Consider the following 20,825-nt stretch of genomic DNA (forward strand, 5'->3'; position numbering starts at 1 on the left):
CTATTAAAGTTAAGAAACTAACTGGTTTTTTTTTGTTTAAATAGAGGAATGTAGGCGATCTGTGTCCTCATATATTAACAGATTACGAGATGAGGCGAGCTTTTAAGGGTGTTTGGCTTTAATTAACAGAGGGTTTCGACTCTACCTTGTAAATTTCCATCCACGCTCACCCCATTACCCTGCGGTTGGCCCATATCCTTCCAGTCCTTTCCTATTTATACAAATGCTTTTGAAATGTTGTTAATGTACCTACTCAGCCATATCAGCTGGCTGCTCAAATACGTACCGTCCACTGTGCAAAGACGTGGCCTGACCTTGGAAAAGATGAGATCATTAACCCTATCCGTATCCCTCGTGATCTTTTCCAGCTCTATGAGGACTCTCTCAGTCTCCTACACGCAACAGGAAATGTACTAGCTTGCCCAACTTCTCCCTATATCTCATATCATTGGGTCCTGGCAAAGTCTTTCTAAATTTCTTCTCCACTCTTTCTAATTTCATAACATCCTCCTCATAACAAGGTGACAAAACTGACCACAATACTCCAAGTGCGGCCTTACCGAAGTCCTTCGTAACTGCAAACATAAATTCCCAACTTCTATGCTTAATATCCTTCCTGATGAAGGCCAATATGCCAAAGGCCTTCTTCACTTCTCTGTTTACCTGTGACTCCACTCTTAGAGAACAGTGTGCACCTGAACACCAAGGTCTCTCTGACCACTGGACACCTTAAGACCATTCCATTCACCATGAAACTTCTACCTTGATTTGAGTTTCCAAAATGCAAGACCTCACACTTCTTTATTAAATTCCATTTACCATTTCTCGGCCTACTTTCCCACCTGATTAAGGTCCTGCTCAATTTCTGATAAACTTTGTCACTATCATGCTCTCACTTACTTTAGTGTCACCTGCAAACTTACTAATCATATTTTGTACATTCTCAACCAAATCATAGATAATAAACAACAACCAACCCAGCCTCCAATCTGGTATGCATCCTTCCATCAACCCTTTGTTTCCTATCATCAAGTCAACTGTGTATCCAATTGGCCATTCCCCCAGCATTCCACGTGATGTAACCTTCCTGAGCAGCCTGACATGTGGAACCTTATCAAAGGCCTTCCTGAAATGCATAGAGACTACATCTACCGCTCTGTGCTCATAAACCTTCCTGGTCTCTTCATCAAAGAAGTCTAACAAATTGGGCAAGCATGACCTCGCATTCACAAGTCTATGCAGACTGCTCTGAATCAAACACTGTGAAAGTAATGGGTGCAGTCAATGGTATGCTGTCCTTCGTTGTATGATGATTCAAGTACATAAGTAAAACCATCTTCCTGCAATTGTAGAATTTGCTGAGAGAGCACTTAGGACACTATGTACAGATTTCATCACCTTTGTAAGAAATGACCTCCTTACCACAGGCACAGATGATGGTAACATGAGGATTGAGTGAAGAAACTGAGAATTTAATGTGTAGAGCTGTGAGAGATGAAGAAATGGCGATACTGAAACAAGAGGAGTGGCAGCGATCACATATTTTCAAAAGAGACATTGATAGGGTGAGAAATGCCATATTTTCCCCAGGATTAATTGGTTTGATTTATTGTCACGTGTACCTCAGTGAAGGGAAACACTTTATTTATGAGCAGTTGAGGCAGATCATAGTGAGCATGGTCAGACCGATCATTGAGTGGAAATAGATATGGACAGAACAAGGTATACGGGTCACATTAAACAATGCATGAACTAGACAAGATCAACATGAATAATATCATCATTATTTGAACTTAGAGAGTCCATTCATCACTCTGACGTGACTGTCCTGTCCTAAGAGTTTATATATCTTAATTAACTCTCCTCACATTGATATGAAGTAGGCATGTGAATCCGTGCTAATCGCACATTGCTCATAATCCCCAATAGCAGTCACAATACCTTTCATCTGAAACAGGTAGCCATTCCTACCAGCTTCCGCTCTACATAGAGAACACCAGGCTGGCTTCTCAGAGATGAAAGATGCCTTCTTGAGACTTCACACAAGACGTATGGCTTCCCTCCTCAACACTAGGAAACCACATTAAAGTCCCACGTGTGTATCATAAGCAATGGAGCCATGAGGAACAACATGGAGCAGTCTGTCTGTGCAGCCTCTGCTCTACTTGTTCATCATGTTAGAGCATCAATTAGGAGACAGTGAGGACTGCCGATGCTGGAGATCAGGGTAGACAGTGGATTGCTGTAAAAACACAGAAGGTCAGGCAGCATCCGAAAGGCTGGAGAATTGATGTTTCGGGCATAAGCCGTTCATCAGGATTCAGCATCAATTATCTCATTCTGTCCCTGTGTAGGTACGTTGTTGGGGAATGATCTCTTCCTGTTCCTGTATAAGTGGCTCAAGGGGCTGAATGGCTTCCTCTTGTTCCTGTATAATTGACTCAAAGGGCTGAATGACCTCATCGTATTGCTGTGTCAGTTACTCAACGGACTGACTGGCTTCTTACTTGTCCGATTGTAGAGGGCCAAGTGCCTGACTGAGTTATCCCTGGTTCGTGTTGACAGTTCGATGCGCCGACAAGTGTGATGATGCTGGAGCATTAAGAGGTCATTTTGTCCTGGATTATTTTGTGAGTCAGATTGAACGATTGTTACGAAGCTGGCTACTTCAGACCACTTGAGTAAACAGCTTGGGAGGCCTTGGGTTTATTTTAATGTAGTCTGAGTGGGTGTGGCCAGCTCTCACAGATTAGGATCTCTGTGGTTTTCTTTTTTAGTAACATCAGAAACTATTGGAGTTTACGCAGAGTTGAAAGCCTCAGTGGATATCTCCTATCTGCTACTCTCTCTGAATTTTCTCTTGATGCTGTTTTTAATTCCTGGATTGGAGAAATGTTTGTAACAATCTGTGTCTGAATATTCCTTTTTACCAGGGTCTGTGCTTATGCGATTTTCCTATATTGGAACAGTTCATTAGTAATAGTTCCTCGATCTATTATTCTGTTAACTTGTCCAATAGAATTAAGTTATTCTAAATTCCCCTTTCTTTGGTTTCATTTTATCTTCCATGTTTAAATAAATGGTGGTTTGCTTCACGCTGAGTAGTTTGACCACTCACATTGCATCTGGAACAGACAGTTTACATTTCCTTTAAAACATGAAAATAATAGAGTCTAGGCCTTCATGGGGCTCTGGTGTGGTTCATGACACTGTTCTCCTTCTCTTCCTGAATAATAGACTGGAGGCACTGAAAGGTCTGTCCCTGTTCTTCTCCAATAGTGTCAATGGGCTGAGTGATTTCCTCATATTTCTGTGAAACTAGAGTGAGATGCTGAATGAAATCTTATTTTACTGTGGCAATGTGCAGTTTCAGGCAGTGCTGTTACATGAATGTGACGGACACTTTAACAGCACAAGACTAAATGCTGCACATGGACACAGGTTGGTTGAGGAGCTGAGGGGATCAAATTATTCTGAACATTTTGGAATCTTCAGTGACCATCCCCACTTCGTGGGGACCTTGGGGGCGGAGAGACATTGATGAAGGCGATGAAGATGTTTTTGAAAGGGAAGCTACGCTGAGGATCTCCCACAGAGATGACCCAGGACTGTGATGATGAATATCTTCCGTTCTGCTATGTTTGACTCCAAACACTGGAGTGTTGTTTCTGATTCCCATTAAGTCCAGTTTTGTTAAGCTCCTTTACGTCAACAGAAGTCAACCACTGCCTTGATATCAGGGCCAGTCATTTATCCTGAACCCTTGTGTCCACATCATTTGCTCCTATCAACAGGCTGTGATATAGGAGCAGCAAATGTTTTCTTCAAACAGATCGTATTGAATGTCTGGATTTCTCTTCTCAAGACGGGTCCGGGAGCTCGATGACTGAAAGTATTTGAAGAGGAAGGAGATGGATATTGACCTGTCAGAGAGTTGAGGGCTATGAGTAATTGGGCATTAAAGAAGTTTCAGAACGAGAGCAGATCAGCCACGATCTTATTGAAAGGCAAAGCAGGCTTGGGGAGTGAATGACCTGCCCCTGTTTCTGATGTTCTCCCATTCTGTTATTGGAAAGTTAGTGGGTGGTATTTTCATGAATGTTCTATAATTGAATATTGTAGTCAGTGAGACCAGAGGATTTTGTGATCCATTGCTGGGTGAGATGTGGGGACTGCATTCTCAGTGAATCTGGGTCTATAACATGGCCAACAAATGAAGCACAAGTTTCAGAGAGGGGAAGCGCTGTAAAGAGAAATGAGAGGCCTCATTTATACCCAGCCTGGGATTTCCAATTACATTTCCCAAATCACCTCAACGCGTGTATGACAGTCTTGAGGGGCTGAATGGTCTCCTCTGTTTCTGTGCACCAGGTTGTAGGTGTAAGTAGCCTCCAACTGTTCCTGTCTAGCAGGTTTCAGGTGCTGAATTGAACACAGGAACAAGGGACTGACCAGCAGGAGTGAGTCCTTAGACACTTTGACCCTTCTCCACCAGGAACTAAGATTGTGGTTGATCAGGCTTGGGTCTCAGCCCCACTTTCCTGTCTGTGTTCCGTTATCCGTGACTCACATCTCTGTCAAATATTTAACTAACACAGCTTTCAATCCATGTGAACATAGAGGCACGATAAACTTCCAGTGAAGAGAATTCCCACTTGAAAGGTACCTTCAGAATTATTCGTCATCCCTCTTATAGAATAAGAGAGTCTTGCAGAATGGAAACAGACCCGTTAGTCTAATCTGTTCACTCCGATCAGATATAAAATCTAGTCCCATTTGCCAGCATTTGGCCAATATCCCTCCTCTTTTGGACACTTTGTATATGTGCGATAATAGCCGCTTTCAGCACTTCGTCTGACAGCACTTTCTGTACACACACCACTCTCTGTGTGAAATATTTACCTTCAGGTCACTTCTAAATCATTCGCCCTCTCGCCTTCAACCTATGACCTCTTGTTGTGGACCCCCCTATCCTGGGCAGCAGAACGTGGTTGATCAGAATATCCGTGCCCCTGATTATTCTATAAATCTCTATAATATCACCCCTCAGCATCTGACACTCCAGAGGGATGCACTTCAATCTAACCAACCTCTCCCTAATGCTCAAACCTCCAGTCCTGGGACATGCAGAAAAAGTAAGCGATAGTCCAAAATGTTCTTCTGCTTCTGAAGATATTCTACTCACACAAGTTGCTACCATAGGGATTTCATCCTGGAACAGTTGGATGTGGCTGAATTCCCTTTGATTTAGGCAGTGAGGAGATTCCAATGAGTTCTACTCAGGGATTGCCCCTAGGGCAGCACAGGGTCTCAATGGTTAACACTGCTGCCTCACAGTACCAGGAACTTGGGTTCGATTCCAGGCTTGGGCGACTATCTGTGTGGAGTTTGTACATTCTCCCCTTATCTGCATGAGCGTTTAATAGGCGCTCTGGCTTCCTCCCACAGTCCAAAGCTGTGTAGCTAACGTGGATTGGTCATCCTAAATTATCCATAATGTTCAGGAATTTCTAGGTTAGATGCATTAGTCAGGGCTAGGTATAAGGAACCGGCCTGGGAAGGTTTCTCTTTGGATGGTTGATATCGACCTGTTGAGCCGAAGAGCTCATTTCCACACAGCAAGGATTCTGTAAAAATAAGAATGGTGACGATGACGATGACGCTTTTGCTTCATCTCGCACACATTGCTGTGATGAGGAACAAAGAAGGTGGGAGAGGGAAATCGGCCGTTCCTTCTCGGGCAGATTACATTTTCTCCCTCTTTGAGTTGAATCACACAGTAATGTCATCTTCCCCCATACTGGATCATGTGAGTTCTCCGTGTACATTTTCCAAACTATGTCTCCATCACATTCCCTGCTCCGTGTCGGTGCATCATTGCTGCTGTTTCTCGGTCGAATTGAAGATATATTCATATGTCCCTGCCTCATTAAAAAATAAAATGTCTAATGTTTCAGAATATCTGTGTTAAATGAATACATTTTGTAACAAACACAGAAATTGCTGGAAAAGCTCGGCAGGTCTGTCAGCATCCAGATGCCTTTCACATGCTGTGGTTGTACCAACCTCCACCACTTCCTCTGGCAGCTCATTCCATACACACACCATCCTCTGCATGAAAAGGTGCCCCTTAGGCCTCATCAAAACCTTTCCCGTCTCACTTTGAATCAATGCCCTCTAGGTTTGGACGCCCCTACCCTGGGGAAAAACCCTGACCATTCACCTTATCCATGAGCATTCTGATTTTATAAACTGCTACTGTTGCGAAATGTGACTCCAATCAACACGATTAACTGTGCTTTCAATCATCTTGCGCCTAAATTCTGAAATTCAATACCGATACCTCTTCCTTCTCCATCAGGTCACAATTCTAAATACATTTTTATCAGTTTGTTCGGATTTATCATGAGACACTTCTGTGGGATTTACACCGAGACTTTTGTGCCCGGAGGTAGCGACACTAGCTCCACTCGGCAATACCCATAAAACTGTAACATTGTTCTCCTGTGTGTTTGCTCATCAGCCTGTTATGACATGCTATGACATACCTCTGCAACAGGCAGGACTTGAATCCAGACCTGCTAGTCCAGAGCTAGGAATACTACCACACAAGTTCAGGAATTGGAATCAAATCCAGAGCTCTGGCTCAGAAACAGGGACACTACCCACTACACTACATTACCCAGATTTTGGCTCATATTTCAGTGCCCGCTTTCAGCTCCGTCTGGATTTATTATAATCAGGTTACCATTACTGAATTACACAAAACACTTTATATTGTTAAACAAATGCAAGATATTGGTCTCAACTGTAGGATATTGAGTGTACATGCTGTGCTATCGAATTTAACTATGAATATCATTAATTGCTATTATATGTCATCCACAATATTAGGGAAAGAAATCGTGCAGACACACTCTGCCCAATGAAGGGTCTCAAATGGATATTTATTACTGAACACCAGAGACGAAGAAAGAGCCTAATCTCTTGTCCCAAAGCACCGATCCCTCTTACTCACCTCTAACGTGTGACTGCCCTCTTCCTAAAACCATGAAATGGCACCAGGCCAGTGATTACAGTCCAGCCTCTCCTCCCCACTAACTGTATCTGCAATCAGTCTCTCCTCCCCCTAACCACACAAGACAAACCAAGCTCAGGGTCTTTGAGAGAATCAAGGCGGACTGTGCAGGCATCCTGGAGAGGGATGGGTGTTTTAAAATTGAAGGGGGAGGGGGGTTGGCAGTAATATCACTCACTGGGCTGAGGGACGGCAGATGGAGTTTAGTTTGGATTAATGCGAGGTATTTGATCTGGTAAATCAAACAACAGCAGGACCTATACAATTAAAAGTAGAGCCTTTGGCAGTGCTGTATAACATAGATCTAGGCCGTCAGGTACAGTTCTTTAAAACCTGCATCTCATACAGTATGGTTAAGACGGTGTTTAACACACTTGTCTTTTTAGGTCAGACCTTTGAGTATCAGAATTGGGACGTCATGTTGAGGTTGTCATTGGTGAGGCCTCTACTGGAATACTGTGTCCAGTCTGGTCATCCTGCTCGCTTATTCCGTAGGCACACCACCCTCTGTGAAAAAGCTGCCCTTTCAGTCACTTTTAAATGTTTCCCCACTCACCTTCAGTCTATGTCCTCTAGTTTTCGACTCCCCGTATACTTAGAAAACACTTTGACTATTCACTTTGATATTATTGACCTTGATATTATTAAGCTGGAGAGGGTTCCGAAGAGATTTTGCTGGGAAAGAAGGGATTGTACGAAAAGGAGAGGCTGGATAGGCTGGGGCTCTTTTCACTGGAGAGTATGAGATTAAGGGGTAACTTTACAGAGGTTTATAAAATCATGAGGGATACAGATAAGCTGAAGGGCTGATGTATTTTCCCGAGATTTGGGGCTTCAAAACTGAGTGATATTTTAAGGTGCGAGGAAAAAAAGATTTACAATAGTCATGAGGGGTAATTGTTTGAGACAAAATCGAAAGTGGTGAAAGTAGGGACAGTAACTATGTTAAAGTACATTTTAATCAGTACAAGGATCAGACATCCGTTTGGATGGTGCTGTGAGCAGCTGCCCTCTCCCTCCCCCTGTCTGAATGAATCCCTTTTGGTTTTCACCCTCTGCCAATGGCCGTGCAGTGGCGTGGGGAGACCAGCAGAGGGTGGCATTACATCACTTTAAGCACCACGGAGACTGCCAGACCTGCTCCACAAAGAGACACGCAGACACACACACAGCAATTGCTAGGACACGGCGTGAAGCTCATCTGGTAATTTATACGAAGCATAAAGAAATGCTCAATTCACCTCGTAAACTATTAAAATATGAGTTACAGACCTGCCAAATTCCACTCTTTAAATATAAACATCAATTTATTTTTTCACTCTGAAAATGAACATTTAATATCAACTGTTCACAATTCTCGGACTCCTTTTCTCTTAACTGCTTATTACCCTACTTCAGCTCGACAACAATACACTGTTTCTGGGTCTGCCATGCTCTCGTATCATAGGTGCTTGTAAGCCCTCGGTTCAGAACAGCATTCAGTCTCTCTTAAATGTACAGTACACGCGTTCAACTTAATCACATTATACCCTGAACAACATAGATAAGTGGAACCTATCCGATTACTCTGGCTCTGTGGTTTGTCAATATTTCATCTACTCTATCTCGTATGTGTCAGGATTTTTGTTGCTCCATTGACAGCGTGTCATTATTCAACTCTGTCCGTGGGAATATAGCAGGATTTCACTTTCTCACACTCGTGTGTGTGGGGCAGGATTTCAGATTTTTGATGGGGACAGTGAGGCTATAACAATTTCATTGTTTGTAGATGGCACGAACCTGGAAGAACTGTAAAGTCTATGGAGGACAGTGTGTAACTCTAACATGACAATCACACGTTGGTGAAGTGTTCAGGTTTATAGCAGATGGGGATCAATGCAGAGCAGTGTGAGGTGACGCTCATTAGTAGGAAAGACAGTGAGAGACAGTTTATAACAGGCTGTGCCGTTATAAAGGGACTGCAGGAACGGAGAGCGTTGCGTGTATATGAGTTGAAGATGTCAGTACAAGTGGGGAGAACAGTAACTATCACAGATTGGTTTCAGTATCTGAGGTGTTTACAGGAGGAGTTGTAGGCGGGAGTCTCCGTGCTCCTTTCCTGGGAGGTGATGGTAACGATGTGTTCTGATCCCATCTTCCTGCGTGGGGATTCCATTTGTACTAGCGCAACACAAAAGAGAGATGACAACAGGGCCACGGCTTCCAAGTTGTGCCGGGGAAAACGGAGATGCCCTTGGGTTTAAAGTGATAATTGCCCTTCACTGAACATTGCTCCTTACGAGGTCGGTGGGACGTGAATATATCAGAATCCCCACAGGAGGCGTCTCAGTCCTCTCCGACTCCTACCAGGGTCCTCCCCACATTACGGGGGAGGTGGGGGAGGGAATGGATATCGGGCACTCCACCTCTCGGCTTTGCCCTTTCTGTCCAATTCCAGGCTGTTTCCCCTTGAATGGGAGAAAGGGAGGGTGGGAGTGTGGGTGCAAGTGTGTGGTCCTGTTGTTAGCGTTAGTGTAGGTGGGGAAGGGTTCATGGTGAGGGGTCTGGAGGGAGTCAGTCCACAGTGTTGTATCCATGTCGTGTTACTAGTGTAGGGGTGGGGTAAAGTGGCGAGAACAGAGGGGGCGGGGAAGGTGCTGCATGCAGTAATGAAAGTGGTGGACCATGAGCCTTGTCCGGGGGTCGTTGCTATCACAGGTATACAGTGACTGAGCAAGCAGAAATAATACAGCGAGCCTTATCCTGACAGAGTGGTGAAGGTTATTGATGTTTGTCCTGTATTGCTGGACACTTCTTCCGACCGCAGATACTGCACTCAGCTAGGTGGTGAGCTCAGACCATGCTCGGTGGGTCTGGTGGTGTGGCCCACTCTGGGAAGAGATTGGTTTCCCTCTCTACTACCTCATTCACCAGGACCTCCGTGCCCCTGTCGACAAACCGTGGTGTAATTGCCCCTTATCTGCCATGCTCGGGGAAAATTGTGCAGGGCAGCTCCTAAATGAGAAAGCTCAAACCATGTGCCCATTGGCCTTTTAAAGATGGCACCAGTGCCAGGGATCACAGAATATCCAGGGGTACTCGGGTGATGGTGTGTACTTCCAGGCATAAAGGACTCCCATTTACAAAGCTGTAGAACATATGCTCATCCAAAACTGTCCATCATCTGTCCTCACACCAAAATCCCTTTTTCCCATCTTTCCTGGGAAGACAGGCTCATGTTACAGGATGCTATCGAAGTGTCTACATTTCAGCATTCTGAAACATGGGAACACATCCTTCCACGCCACTGTCTCTCAATGTACCCCTCTCTGTCTATTTCGCAAACCTCTCCCAAGTGGTGATATTTAAACTGATTGCGCCTCCAACTCTCTCTGGCAGTGAATGCATCCACAGCACCCCCTTGTCATAGCACAATGGAGATATGAAGCTGTAAATGAAAAGGAGCTGCACATCCTGTCCCTTCCAGCACGGGCTGCAAGTTTCCCCACGCTGGGCAGGGATCTAACACAGTGTTACTGAGCAATGCACTAGCGTGGGTTACACAGTCCTACATGCTGGTAGGGTAACTGCTCCTGGTTTACAGATCAATGCACTGGGAAGGTGTACACAGTCCTACATGTTGGGAGGGTAACTGCTCCTGGTTTGCAGATCAATGCAAAGGGGTGGTGTACACAGTCCTATATGCTGGGAGGGTAACTGCTCCTGGTTTGCAGATCAATACAAAGGGGTGGTGTACACAGTCCTATATGCTGGGAGGGTAACTGCTCCTGGGTTACAGATCAAGGCACTGGGGTGGTGTACACAGCTCAATATGCTGGGAGTGTGACTACTCCTGCTTTCCAAAATCAATGCACTTGGATGGAGCACTCATTCCTACTTGCTTGGGGTGGGGGGGGGGGGGGGTAACTGCTCCTGGGTTACAGATCAATGCACTGGGGTGGTTTACACAGCTCAACATACTGGGAGGCTATCTGCTCTTGGTTTACAGATAAATGCACTGGGGTTGTGTACACCGACCTTCATTCCTCGAGTGTAACTGCTCCCGGTTTACAGATCAATGTACTGGGATGGGGTACACAGTCCTACATGCCGGGAGGGTAACTGCTCCTGGTTTACACATTGTTGCCCTTCTGTGGTCTGCATAGCTCCCCGTGCTGGACAGATATCTAATCTTGATTGATTGATCAATGTCCTGAACTGATCAGTGCGTTTGAAGATAAGTGCTCGGACGTGATCTGTGCAGTGTTTCAATCTGGAAAGATTGATGGGTTGTTCTGAGCAGTACACTGGCCTGGTCTACACAGTTATCAACGGTGAACACTTATCTCCTCTGGGTTTATGGTGTGTCTGGGCTGGTTCTGTCAGGTGGACTGAGAATGAGGTATATCTAACCATTTCAACGATCTGACAATTCCTTTAGTTCCCATTCCTGCGATTGGACCCTCCGTCTCTCACCCCATTAATATTACAGTGTGCCCAGGCACAGTACATCATGGTGGTGGTGTAGGTAGGGGGGAAAGGTGATGGACAGGTCAAGGAGTTCCCCGCATCGTTCTGTCCCGAACATTCTATAACTGACACTCCCCGGAACGTTCTGTCCCCGACTTCTATAACTGACAATCCCCGGAACGTTCTGTCCACAACATTCGACAACTGACACTCCCCGGAACGTTCTGACCCCAACATTTTATAACTACATTTCCCCAGAACGTTCTGTCCCCAACATTCTATAACTGATATTCCCCGGAACTCTTTGTCTGACATTGTTTGTGAACGCCTGGACATCAGTGAATTCAACAATCGATAAGATCCCGAGGGAAGAGCTCCCGTTCCAGTGAGAAGGAGACACTGTTCAGAAGGCCCCTCAGGCAGTTAGGGGTAAATACGTTTTCCCTGCGTTTACATTTCTTCACGACACAGGATTGACCACAAGTTAGACCAAAATACAGAAATTCCCAAACTCCGTTAATCTTCAGGAAACTGGGAGAAAATCCTTCAGGACAGCAACATTTCCACCCTCCGTATTAGGAACTGGGAAGGAGTGATTTGTGTCTTCTCTCGAGTGATCGAATGTGTGGGAATGTTCTAGAAACCATTTGTCCTTATGGATGTTTCTCTGGGTGTTTGGGGACGAAGGTTTTTTTTGTGCCTTACGTCGCATTGTTGTCAGTAATTCCGACCTTACCATTTGTTATTCCAGCTTCAATTATTTTAATAAATCCCTGAATAAAGGGACACATTTGAAAATCTCATTGGGTTCCCGATACAACGGGTCCCTTTGCCTCCAGGCTGATGGATAATGGGTTTGTTTTCCTTCCTCACAGTTAACGTAGTGACCATCTACGTCCTGCTTTATAAAGATTGTGGATTGTCTCCATGTGTCGGACGTTACCTGGGGGCCATGGCAGCGGCGGATCTCTTGGTCATTATCCTCGACCTGATCCTGAGACACATTCCCATTGTTTATCGGCAAGACTTTTATTTCCTGATGGACTCCGTCCCCGTGTGTAAGATCCATGCCGTCCTGCTTTATGCAGCCACTGACTGCTCTGTCTGGTTCACCGTCACTTTCACCTTTGATCGGTTTGTGGCTATTTGTTGCCAGAAGCTGAAAAATAAATATTGCAACGAGAAAACGGCGACTGTGGTTCTGGGAGCAGTTACTGTGCTGAGCTGTTTAAAGAACATTTCCTGGTATTTTATACTCACAGGTCGGTATTTGTTGGTGAACCGCCCCTGGTTTTGTGACGTAACAGACGCTGTTCGAATGTCCAGTGTCTGGGTCATAATCGAGTTCCTCTACCACATTCTAACCCCGTGTGTCCCATTTCTCCTGATTCTGCTGCTTAATGTTCTCACCGTCAGACACATTTTAGTGACCAGCAGAGTCCGCAGGAGACTCCGTGCTCACACCAATGGGGACGCTCAGTCTGACACAGAAATGAGAAACCGAAAAAAATCCATCATTTTACTGTTTGTGATCTCGGCCAATTTCATCCTGTTATGGTCAACGTTAATGCTGTTTTCTATGTGGAAGCGGATGTGGGATATTGGGTATAAGTCTATGTACCTCGATCCCTTTGTGCTGGAATTGAGCTTCATGCTGCAGCTCCTCAGTTGCTGTACAAACACCGCAATTTATGCCGTGACCCAGACTAAGTTCAGGCAGCAGCTGAAGAATGTGCTGAAATATCCCTTCAACCAAATCCGTCTATCAATCAAATTCGCTCATTAATCAATCCATCGGGGATTTTCTCATTTCAGTTCAGTCTTTCAGCGATGGAGCAGCCTGTCGCTATGGTAACAGACTGAGGGTAGCGCTGGTTTGTCCATCCTTATCCCACAGGGTGGTTACAGGGAAACATTTCAATGTTTCTCACAACTCAGGGGCCAGTGAGAAAAGGCACCATCCCACTGACTGTATCCATCACTTCCATTTGCAAACAATAAAAATGTTGATTAAAGCGTGCCAAGCAGCACGCTTGTTGTTGAGCAGCGATGTTGTTGTGTGTCTTTGTGTTGGAAAAGCTGGGCTGTAGAGAGACAGACTCAGCCCAAGTCCTGGTCCTCAGCGAAGAGGATGGCATAGCCCCCTGAGCCCAGGAGTTGGGTTTAACTCCCTCTGGCCCCCCTCGACTCCAACCTGGACTCCCCATTTCCTCTCCCCCACTCTTTCTCCTCATTTCTGTCCCTCTCTCTATCTGCACACTCTCTGTTTCTCACCACCTCTCCCTTTCACTCTCCCTCGTCCCCCCCCTCTCTCATACACACATCTCCATACCTGGTTTCTTCACCTGCCTTCACTGTTTCCTTTACCCCTCCACTGCACTCACTCTCTGTCCTGCCGTCTGTCTCCCTACTGCAATTACATCTCTACTACATTTTCCCCCTGCTCCCACGTCTCTCTATCATCTCGAAATCACCCCTCCAACCATATGCAGCCACAGCACCAACCACTATACTCACCCAAACCCACCCCACCAGTCTCTGGATTTGAGGGAGCGGGACTTGTCAGGGAAACAGAATGTGTTTCAGAGAGAGAGGGAGGAGCAGCAGGGAGAGAGAGATTTAATCAGAGAGGAACGGGGGAGGTGGGGGGAAAGAGACACCGGGGTAGGGGGATGGAGAGTGTGAGAAGGCGGAGAGAGAGTGAAGGAGCAGGTAGAGAAGGGGGGGTGAAGTTGCGAAGGGAAGAATAAGGTGAGGAAGGCAGAGAGAGAGAGAAATAGGGGAGGACAAAACGAGAGATGGGTCAGAGAGTGGGGGTCTGAGAGCGGAGGAAGAGAGAGCGGGGCACAGCGAGTGGGGACGGAGAAGGGGAGAGAGAGTGGGGAGACAGAGAGAGATGGGGGACAGAGAGTGGGGGATCGAGAGAGGGGGACAGAGAGAAGTGGGACAGAGAAAGGGGGACAGAGAGAGGGAGGCAGAGAGAAGGGATGGCGGGGGGGATAAAGAGAGAGGGACAGATGGGAGCGAAAGAGAGTGCGAACAGAGAGAAGGGGGACAGAGAGAGACGTTGGACAGAGAGTGCGGGGGGGCAGAGTGCGGGGAAGAGAGAAGAGGACCGAGAGGGGAGGATAGACAGACGTGGACAGAGAAGTGGGTTTAGAGAAGGGGGACAGAGATAGTGGGGGCAGAGAGAGGGAGTCAGAGAGGGGGCTACAGATAGGCGGGCCGAGGGAGGGAGCAGAGAGGTTGACAGAGAGAGGGGGACAGAGATGGGGTAAAAGAGTTGGGGCGGACAGAGAGAGAGGGGGTACAGAGAGTGAGGACAGAGAGGCGGGGAACAGCGAATCAGGGAACAGAGAGAGGGGGCAAGGGAGAACAGAGACGGGGAAGGGAGGGGGAAAGACGGGGAGAGAGAGAGGGGCAGACAGAGCGAGAGGGGGGCAGAGAGAGGGGTCACAGAGAGAGGTTACAGAGAGAGGAAGGACAGAGAGAGGAGGGAGAGAGAGGGGGGTCAGAGTGAGGAGTCAGAGAGGGGACAGACGGGGGACAGAGATGGAGGGGATGGGGGCACAGAGAGGGGCACAGAGAGAGGGGTGACAGAGAGAGAAGGCAAGAGAGGGGGCAGAGAGTGGGGACAGAGAGAGGGGGTCAGAGAGAGTGGGGACAGAGAGAGAGAGGAGGGATGACAGAGAGGGGTACAGAGAAACGGGGGTACAGAGAGAAGGGTGACTGAGAGTGGAGGTTAGAAAGGGGGAACGGGGAGGGCGGACAGAGAGAGAGGAGACAGATAGGGGGCAGAGAGACGGGGACAGAGAGACGGAGAAGAGAGAGGGGGAAGAGAGAGGGGGAAAGAGAGGGGGAGTGAGAGAGGGGCGGACAGAGAGGGTGTAGAGAGAGAGGGGGACAGAGAGAGGGGGACAGAGTGGGCGGAGAAATAGAGGAAGGGGACAGACAGAAGGGGGGGAGAGGGGACAGAGAGAGGAGGGGCACAGAGAAGGGACAGAGAAAAGGGGAGACAGAGAGGGGGCGCGGAGAGACGGGGACAGACATGGGGGGAACAGAGAGGGGGAAGAGAGAGGGGAAAGAGAGGGGGAGAGAGAGGCGGACACAAAGAGGGGGAGAGCGTGGAGTGTCAGAGAGTGTTTAAAGAGAGAGGGGACAGGGAGAGGGGTAAGAGTGAGGGGTCTGAGAGAGGAGGACAGAGTGAGACAGAGAGGGAGGGACATAGAGGAAGGGGACAGACAGAGGAGGAGACAGAGGGGGAGAGAGGGGGCACAGCGAGGGGGGCAAAGAGAGAAGGGGGAGAGAAAGAGGAGAGAGATATATAGAGAGGGGTGCCAGACAGATAGGAGTACAGAGAGACGGCGGTACAGAGAGCGGGGTTACAGAGAGAGGGGGACAAGAGAGAGGGGGGCAGGGAGGGGGTAACAGAGTGGGAGGGCGGACAGATACAGAGGGGACAGAGAGGAGGGACACAGAGACGAGGGACAGAGTGAAGGGGACACAGAGAAGGGGAACTGAGAGAGTGGGGTAGGGGGAACGCGGGGAAGAGAGAGGGGGATGGAGAGCATGACAGAGGAGGGGGACATGGAGCAGGGCAGAGTGAGGGGTCTGAGAGAGGCGGACAGAGGTGGACAGAGAGGGAGGGGACAGAGAGGGAGGTGGACAGAGAGAGGGGCGGAAAGAGACAGGGGGCAGAGGGGGGCATAGAGAGGGGCACAGAGAGAGGGAAACAGACATATGGGGGACTTGGAGAAGGGGAGAAAGAGAGCGGGGGCAGAGAAAGGTGGATAGAGAGGGGGGTCAGAGAGAGAGAGGGGACGGGGAGTAAGCATGGAGAGGGCGACTGATAGGGTGGTACAGAGAGGGTTGAATAGAGAGAAGTGGGCAGAGGTGGGGGAACAGGGAGAGGATGACAGAGAGAGAGGGTGAATAGGGAGAGGGTGCAGAAAGAGGGGGCAGAGAGAGGTTTTGACAGGATTGAGGGCACAGAGAGGGAGACAGAGAGAGGGGACAGAGAGAGGAGGGACAGAGAGAGGGAACAGACAGAGGGGGTGGTAGAGAGTGAGGCAGAGAGGGGGACAGTCAGAGGTGGACAGTAAGAGGGGGACAGAGAGGTGTGGACAGAGAGAGGGGCAGAGGGTGTAGAGTGAGGGGTAAAGAGAGGGGTACAGAGAGAGGTGGTACAAAGGGAGGGGAAATGAGAGAGAGGACAGATGGTGAGGGTGGACAGAGAGAGAGGGGTGGACAGAGAGAGAGGGGGGACAGAGGGAGAGGGAGAGAGAGAGGGAGACAGAGATGGGGAGACAGATAGAAGGGGACAGAGGGAGGGGGACATGTAGAGTGGGACAGAGAGGGTGGTACAGAGAGGGGTGAACAGAGAGAGGGGGACAGAGAGATCGGGGACAGAGAGATGGAGATAAAGAGAGGCGACGGGTGTGACGACAGAGAGCGGGGGACAGAGAGAGGGTGGACAGAGATGCGGGGACAGAGTGCAGGGACAAAGAGGGGTGACAGAGAGGGGAAGACAGAGAGGGGAAGGCAGAAAGAGGTGGACAGAGAAGGGGACCGAGGGAGAGGCGACAGAGAGAGAGACGGGGGACAGAGAAGGGGGGAAGAGAGAGGGGGCAGAGAGGTGTAACAGAGAGGGGAGAGACAGAGATAGGTGGAGACAGAGAGAGGGGGGCAGAGGGAGAGGGAACATGGCGTGGGGTACAGGGAGAGTGGTAAACAGAGGGGTGAACAGAGAGAGGGGGACAAAGAGAGGGTAGGACAGGGAGAAGGTGCAGAAAGAGGGGACAGAGTGAGGGGATGATAGAGAGTGGGGGCAGAGGGGGACAGAGAGAGCGGGGACTGAGAGGGGTGGAAAGAGAAGGGAGGACAGAGAAGGGAGGACAGAGAGGGGTGCAGAGTGAGAGGCGACAGTGAATGAGGGGACAGATAGAGGGGGACAGAGAGAGGGGGGCGTGGAGATGGGAACAAAGAGGGTGGTACAGAGAGGGTGGTATAGAGAGGGATGAACAGAGAGAGGGGGACATAGAGAAGGGATGATAGGAGGGGACAGAGAGAGGGAGGCAGAGAGCGTGGGGACAGCGTGCGGGGACAGAGAGGGGTGGACAGAGAAGGGGGACAGAGAGAGGGTCAGGGGGACAGAGAGGGTTGACAGAGAAATGGGGTACAGTAAGAGGGGACATGCAAAGGGGGACAGACAGGGTGGTACAGAAAGGGTGGTACAGAGAGCATTGTTCAGAGAGGGGTGAACAGAGGGCGGTGCAGAGATGGGGGAACGGGGGGGGGAAGAGAGAGGGGGAGCGAGAGCAGGCGGAGAGAGAGCGGAGGACAGAAAGAGAAGCAGACAGAGAGAGACGGGGACAGAGAGAGAGGGGGACAGAGAGGGGGGAGAGGAAGAGAGGGGGACAGAGAGAGAGGGACAGAGATGGGGGAACAGAGATGAGGGAACATAGAGAGGGGGCAGAGAGAAGAGGGACAGAGAGGGGGGAACGGGGCGGGGACAGAGAGAGAGGGAAGAGAGAGGTAGACAGAGAGAGGGGTCAGAGAGAGTGGGAGAGACAAAGGGAAAGAGAGAGAGGACGCGATGGGGGACAGAGAGAGGGGGCACAGAGAGAGAGTGGGGGGACAGAGAGAAGGGCGATAGAAGAGGGACATAGAGAGAGGGGACAGAGAGTGCGGGGACAGTGTGCAGGGACAGAGAGGGGTAGACAGAGAGGGGACGACAGAGAGGAGAAAGCAGAAAGGGGTGGACAGAGAAGGGGACAGAGGGTGGGGCGATTGAGAGAGAGGTGACGGAGATACGGGTGTCAGAGAGGGGGCTACAGGGAAGGGCGTGGGCAGATAGGGGTGACAGAGAGAGGGCGACAGAGAGAGGGGTAACGGAGAGGGTGGAACAGAGAGAGAGAGGAGACAGAGAGAGGGGTGCAGAGAGAGATTGGGAACAGAGAGAGAGGGGACAGAGAGAGAGGCGGCACAGAGAGAGGGGAAACAGAGAGAGGAGAGAAAGCGAGGGGGAGACAAGAGAGGATGGGTAAAGAGACGGGACAAGAGTGGGGTGTTCTGGAGTAGTCATTTGTAAAGCTGTAACACTCTGCCTTTTTCTGTGTATACAGATTAAGGTGCAGAGATGGCCATTTGTTCAGGGATGTGCTCTTCTTGGAGGATGTCGGATATTAGGAAGAGATTTAATGATCCTATTGATAGTTTGCAGGAAGTGAGGATGCAATTCCTCTTGGATTGCATGGATTGGATGGAGTGGTGCTTAATGGTAATGAAGAATTTACAAAAGTCAAGGTGTGATTAGATTAGATTAGATTAGATTTACAGTGTGGAAACAGGCCCTTCGGCCCAACAAGTCCACACCGACCCGCCGAAGCGCAACCCACCCATACCCCTACATATACCCCTTACCTAACACTACGGGCAATTTTTTTTTTAGCATGGCCAATTCACCTGACCCGCACATCTTTGGACGGTATATAGAACATAGAACATAGAAGGATACAGCGCAGTACAGGCCCTTCGGCCCTCGATGTTGCGCCGACCGAATCCTACCTAACCTATACTAGCCCAATAACTTCCAAATGCCTATCCAATGCCCGCTTAAATGACCATAAAGAAGGAGAGTTCACCACTGATACGGGCAGGGCATTCCATGAACTCACAACCCGCTGTGTGAAGAATCTACCCCTAACATCTGTCCTATACCTACCACCCCTTAATTTAAAGCTATGTCCCCTAGTAACACCTGACTCCATTAGCGGTAAAAGGTTCTTAGTATCTACCCTATCTAAACCCCTAATCATCTTATACACTTCTATCAGATCTCCCCTAAACCTTCTCTTCTCCAATGAGAACAGCCCCAAGTGCCTCAGCCTTTCCTCATAAGATTTTCCTACCATTCCAGGCAACATCCTGGTAAACCTCCTCTGCACTCGTTCTAAAGCTTCCACATCCTTCCTATAGTATGGCGACCAAAACTGCACACAATACTCCAGATGAGGCCTCACCAGAGTCTTATACAACTGCAACATGACCTCAGGACTCCGGAACTCAATTCCTCTGCCAATAAAGCCCAGTACACCATATGCCTTCCTCACAGCACTATTTACCTGGGTGGCAACTTTCAGAGATCTGTGTACATGGACACCAAGATCCCTCTGCTCATCCACACTACCAAGTAGCCTACCATTAGCCCAGTAATCCATCATCTTGTTATTCCTACCAAAGTGAATGACTTCGCACTTAGCTACATTGAATTCCATTTGCCACATTTCCTCCCATATCTTTGTGTGATATGGACAGGTTCAGGCCAGAAAACTGAAGATACAGTCAGATAGATGGGTTACCTTTAGGAAAGGTAGGATAGGGAGGTAGATAATTCCGGAATCTCCTGTGGCTTTCCCAATCTCAAAAAAAGTATGCCGTTTTGGAAAATGTAGGTGGTCATAGATTCTCGGGAATGTTGCACTGACAGCTAGGTTCCTAGTAGTGAGACGGGCTCTACCGTAATGAGAAGTATATCAGGTTCCAGGTGATTAATGATGAGGGATTCTCCAGTCGGGCAGAGACTGCTGTTTCTGCAGCTGACACTGAGACATGGGAATGGGGTCGTATCTCTCTGGTGCCACAGTCAAGGATGTTTCAGGCAGGTAGCACAATATTCTCAAAAGGGAGAACGACTGTTGGGAGGTCATTTTACATTGGTACCAATGACATAGGAAGGGGAAAGGATGAAGTCCTGATTAGACAATACAGCAAATTAGCCTGCAATATAAAAAGTAGATCCTTGCTCGTAATATCTGGATTACTCTCGGGGCTACATGCTCGTGAGAGTAGGAATAGCAGGATGGAGGAGATGAATGTGTGGATAAGAAATTGGTCTAGTGCAGAAAGTTTCACATCTTTTAACCATTGTAATCTCCTCTGGAGTAGAGTTGACGAGCATAAGAAGGATGGATTGTATTTGAATATAATGGTGTCGAATTTCCAGGCTGGGAGATTTGCTAGTGCAACTCAGGAGGCATAAAACAGTGAGGACGTGTGGGTGAACCAAAAGAGTTAGTGAGAAAAGAGGTTTTTCTGAGGCTGGTACAGTTCAGAGGTCAGACCGTCAAGGCAGGCAAGGGAAAGGCACAGAACCAGTTAGAACTGACCAGTCACACTGCATTTACTTCAATGCAAGAGGCCTGATAGGGAAAGCTCAGGGTATGGTTTTGAATGCGGCACTGGGATATCATGGGTATTATGTAAACGAGGCTCAGGGATGGATAGGACTGGCATGTTA

The sequence above is a fragment of the Hemiscyllium ocellatum genome, chromosome 46, assembly GCF_020745735.1.
Source record: "Hemiscyllium ocellatum isolate sHemOce1 chromosome 46, sHemOce1.pat.X.cur, whole genome shotgun sequence".
Lineage (NCBI taxonomy): Eukaryota > Metazoa > Chordata > Chondrichthyes > Orectolobiformes > Hemiscylliidae > Hemiscyllium > Hemiscyllium ocellatum.